The sequence below is a fragment of the Carlito syrichta genome, unplaced genomic scaffold, assembly GCF_000164805.1.
Source record: "Carlito syrichta isolate Samal-C Ts95f unplaced genomic scaffold, Tarsius_syrichta-2.0.1 Scaffold290818, whole genome shotgun sequence".
Taxonomy (NCBI): domain Eukaryota; kingdom Metazoa; phylum Chordata; class Mammalia; order Primates; family Tarsiidae; genus Carlito; species Carlito syrichta.
In genome coordinates, this window is record NW_007234914.1 from 167,882 (window position 1) to 173,469 (window position 5,588).

Here is a 5,588-nt window from a genome sequence, read left to right on the forward strand (position 1 = left end):
AATGCCCCCTAGATTTTTTTTCTAAGATTTTTATAGTTGAGTTCTCATGCTTAAGTCTATTTTGAGTTAACTTTTGTATATGGTAACAGGTAGGAGTCCAGTTTCATTCTTTGCTAAATAGTTAGCCAGTTTTCACAACACCATTTGTTGAATAAGGTGTTCTATTTCCAATATATATTTTTGTTGGTTATGTAAAAAATGAGTTTGATGTAGGTCAATGACTTTATTCCAGGGTTCTCTATCCTGCTCCATTGGTCTATGTCTCTATTTTTGCCCCAAAATATTATGAAACCATCAAAATAGTAGAGGCAAACCACAGAAGGAAAGAAAATATTTGGAAACTATACATCTGATGAAGGTCTAATATCCAGAATATACACAGAACTCAAATATGTGTCTATTATGCTGTTTTGGCTACTGAAACCTTGTAGTAAAGTTTGAAGTCTGGGAGTGTGCTGCCACTGGCTTTGTTCTTTTTGTTGAGGATTACTTTGGCTATTCAAGGTTTTGTTTCCATATGACTTTTCTAGATTTAAAAAGATATTGCTGGCTGGGCTCGGTGGCTCAGCTTGTAATCACAGTGCTTTGGGAGGCAGAGGTGAGTGAATTGCCTGAGCCTGCGGGTTTGAGACCCACCTGGGCAACTTGGCAAGATCTTGTCTCTACAATGAATAAAAAAATTAGCCGGGCGTGGTGGCACGCACCTGTAGTTCCAGCTACTTGGAAGGGTGAGGGGGAAGGATCGCCGGAGCCCAGCAGGTCGAGGCTGTGGTGGCTGTGAGCGGCCACTGCACTCCAGTCTGGGTGACAGAGTGAGACGCCAACTCAAAAAAAAAAAAAAATTAGCCGGGTGTGGTAGCATGCGCCTGTAGTTCCAGCTACTCAGAAGGCTGAGGTGGAAGGATCCCTGAAGCTCAGCAAGTCGAGGCTGCAGTGGCCGGGAGTGGCCACTGCATTCCCGTCTGGGTGACAGAGTGAGACTCTAACTCAAAAAAAAAAAAAAAAAAAAAGATATTGCTGGTAACTTGATAGGGAATTTATTGCTAGTAGTTTGATGCAGAGCTGAATCTGTAGATTGCATCCTAACAATATTGATTCTTCCAATTCATGAACATAGAATGTTTTTCCACTTATTTGTGTCATCTTTGATTTCTTGGAGCAGTGTTTCATACTTCTCATTGTAAAAGTATTTCACCTTTTTTATTAGATGTAGTCTGAGGTATTTTATTTTAGTTTAGTTTTTGGCTATTATGAATGGAATTGTGTTTTTGATTTGATTCTCAACTTGCTTGGTCAGTGTACAGAAATGCAATTTTTTGAGCATTGATTCTGTATCCTGAGACGTCACTATAGTCATTTAGCAAGGCTAGGAGACTTTTGGCGAATCTTTTGGGGTTTCTGGGTATGTCTTCTGCAAAAAGACATTATTTGACTTCCTTTTTTCCTGTTTGCATACCATCAATTTCTTTCTCTTCTCTCATTGTTCTCGCTAGAACTTCCAATACTATGTTAAATAGGAGCGATGAGAGTGGACATCCTTGTCTTGCTCCAGTTCTCAGGGGGCGTGCTTCCAGCTTCTGCTCATCAAATATGATGCTAGCAGTGAGTTTGTCATAGATTGCTCTTTTTATTTTGAGGAATGTTCCTTCAATGCCTAGATGTTTGAGAAATTTTATCAAGAAGGGATGTTGGATTTTATTACATTTTTCTGCATCTATGAGATAATCATGTGATTCTTGATTTTACATCTGTTTATGTGGTTGATTGGATTTGTTGATTAGCGTATGTTGAACCAGCCTTGCATCCCAGGAATGAAGCTTACCTGGTCTTAAGGATTCTTGTAATGTGCTGCTGGTTGTGGTACACTAGTATTTTCCTGAGGATTTTTGCACCTATGTTCATAAGAGAAATCAGCTTGTAGTTGTCATTCTTTGTTGAGTCTTTGCCATTTTGTGGTATCAGGATAATATCAGCCTCACAGAATGAATTAGAAAGAAGATCTTCCTGATTGCTTGGGTTACTCTCAGTGGGATTGGTATCAGCTCTTCCCTCAGATAGAGATCAGCAGAGCAATCAACTGGACTAGGACTTTTTATTAGTAGGAAAGTTCTTATTACCGAATCGATTTCTTGGTTTTTATTGGTCTGTTCAGGGTTTCGATTTCTTTCTGTTTCAATCTTGGGAAGTTATGTGTTTTCAGGAATGTCTCCATTTACTCTGGATTCTGTGGCTTACATGCATGCATACATGTTTATAATAATCTCTGACAAACTTTTGTATTTCTTCAGGATTGGGTGCAACATTTTTTAATTTCTGATTTATTAAAAAATTTTCACTTCTTTAATTGCTACTCTGACCAGGGGGTCTGTCAATTTTATTTATCCTCTCAAAGAACCAGATTTTTGACTCGTTGATCCTTTGCATGATTTTTTTGGGTCTAAATTTTGTTTAGATTTTGTTATTTTTTTCTTTGGGATTTAATTGTTATTGTTTTTCCTGCTTCCTTAGGTACATAATTAGACTGTTTACTTGAGATCTCTATTTTCTTTATGTGAGTGTGAAATGGTCTAAACTTCCTTATTAGCATTACTTTGATAGCATCCCAGAGGTTTTGGTGTGTTGTGTCTTTGTTTCCATTTGTTTCTAGGAGTCTGTTTTTTTTTTTTTTAATTTCTGTCTTGATTTTTATGTTAATCTGAAAACTGTTCAGGAGTATGTGTTTAATTTCCTTGCATTTGTGTGTTTCTGAGGGTTTCTGTTGGTGTTATTTAATTCTGCTGTGGTTTGAGAAGATGCTTGATATGATTTCTACTTTTGGAATTTACTCAGGCTTGATTTATGCTCAGTATGTGGTCAATCTTAAAGTATGTCTCATGTGAAAATGAGAAGAATATATGTTTAATTGTTAGGTGTAGTGTTCTGTAAATGCCTATTAGGTCTAATCGGTCATGTTACGTTTCGGTTTTATATTTCTTTGTTAATTTTCTGCCTCAAATAATCTGTCTACAACTGTTAGTGGGGTGTTGAGGTCACCAACTATTATGGCATGGTTGTCTATTTCCTCTACTAGGTTTTGCAATTGTTTTATAAATCTGGATGCTCCTGCATTGTGATTGTGTACAGTCAAGATGGGTATTTCTTGCTGATGAATTGAGCTCTTTGTCACTATGTGGTGCCCTTCACTGTACTTTGTTTACTTTTTAAAGTATAAAGTTTGTTTTATCTGATATAAGAATAGTGAGCCTTTCTTTTGTTTTCCATTTGTGTGAAAGATCTTTCTCCATACCTTTACCTTGCATTTAATGGTGTCAGTTGAAATGAGATGGGTTTCTTGAAAGTAGCAGGAGAAAAGATTCTCTGTGTGTGTGCATATCCGATTAGCCACTCTGTGCATTTTGAGTGGTGCATTCAATCCATTAATGTTCAAGTTAGCTATTGATATGAGGGTGTGTGTCTGTCATATTGTTCTTAAGAAGTTGTTTGGTTCCAAGCTTTATGGTTTATTTGCATGGTCCATGTGCTTACATGTGCAATGGGTGGCATTGTTCTTTTGCTTTTATGTTTAGAACTTTCTTAAGTATCTCTTGAAGGGCTGGTCTGGAGGTGGCATATTCCTTAGGGATTGCTTGTCTGGGAATAGTTTTAATTCTCCTGTTTATGAAGCTTAGTTTAGTGAGGTAAGAAATTCTTGGCTGGCATGACTTTTCTTTAAGAATATCAAAAATGGTCCCTCAATTCCTTCTGGTTTGTAAAGTGTCTGCAGAGCAATCTGCTACTATTCTGATGGCTATCCTTTGGCAAATGGTCTTTCCTTTCTCTCTAGTTGCCTTTCAGATATTTTATTTCATGCTGACCATGGCAAATATGATAATTATTTTCTTGGAAAGGGTTGTCTCATATAGTACTTCACAAGGGTTCTCTGACCTCCTTGAATCTGCATGGCAGCCTTTCAAGGAGATAGGGAACTTGCCGGGCTCGGTGGCTCAGCCTGTAATCCCAGCGCTTTGGGAGGCCAAGGTGAGTGGACTGCCTGAGCCCGTGGGTTCGAGACCCGCCTGGGCAACTTGGCGAGACCTCATCTCTGCAATAAATCAAAAATTTGCCGGGCGTGGTAGCATGCGCCTGTAGTTCCAGCTACTTGGAAGGCTGAGGTGGAAGGATCGCCGGAGCCCCAGCAAATCGAGGCTGCAGTGGCCGGGAGCGGTCACTGCACTACAGTCTGGGTGACAGAGTGAGACTCCAACTCAAACAAAAAAATGGAAGATAGGGAACTCGTATAATATCTTGAAAGGCTTGTTCTGAGTTGTTCTTACTTTTTCCTTCCTTTCCAGGATTGCCAATCAGCCATAGATTTGGTCTCTTTACACAATCCAAGACCTCTGGTAGGCTTTGCCCATTTTTTCTATTTTTAAAATTTTTTGTCTGGGAAAACTCTAAGGATTAATTCTTTTTTCTTTTAAAAATGTGGGGTACAAGCCAGGCTCGGTGGCTCAGCCTGTAATCCCGCGCTTTGGGAGGCTGAGGTGAGTGGATTGTCTGAGCCCGCGGGTTTGAGACCCGCCAGGGCAACTTGGCAAGACCTCACCTCTACAATAAATCAAAAAATTAGCCGGGCATAGTAGCGTGCACCTATAGTTCTGGATGTTTGGAAGGCTGAGGCGGAAGGATTGCGGGAGCCCAGCAGGTCGAGGCTGTGGTGGCCGGGAGCGGCCACTGCACTCCAGTCTGGGCGACAGAGTGAGACTCCAACTCAAAAAAAAGGTAGGGTACAATTCGGAGTTGGGTACATATGTGGTAATTGCACAGGTAAAGTGTGGGTCCCCTTATTGATGTTATGTGCCCTCCCCCGGTAGTGTCCCCACTACTGCCAATCTCTTTCTTACAGTATTAGGATAAAAGTTCAGGGTCTGGTTAGGAGTGAGTACATGTGGTACTCAGATCTTTGTTTCCGTGGTAAAGCACTGAGTATTATAGACTCTAATTCCAACCAGGTTGCTGCAAAGCTCATAATTTTATTTTTACTTATGGCTGCATAATATTCCATAGTATAAACATACCACCTATTCTCTATCCAGTCTAGTTTCGATGAGCAGTATGGTTAGTTCCATGTTTTTGCTATTGTGAATGTGAATAATGCTGCAATAAACGTGTGTGCAGGTATCTTTTTTATAGAGTGATTTGAGTTCATCTGGATATATTTCCAGAAGGAGGATTGCTGGGTGTATGGAAGATCGATCTTTAGATCTTTTAGAAATCACCACACTCTTTTCCACAGAGGTTGTACTAGTTTACATTCCCACCAACAGTGTAGAAGTGTTCCCTTTTTTCCATATCCTTTCCAGCATCTGTTGTTTTTTGAGTTATTGATGATTACCATCCTGATTGGAGTTACCATCTCAGTGTAGTTTTTGTTTTTTTTTAATTGAGTTGTAGTCTCACTCTGTTGCCCAGACTGGAGTGCAGTGGTCGCTCCTGGCCACCGCAGCCTCGACCTGCTGGGCCCCGGCGATCCTTCCGCCTTAGCCTTCCAAGTAGCCGGAATTACAGGCATGCGCTACCACGCCTGGCTGATTTTTTGATTTATTGTA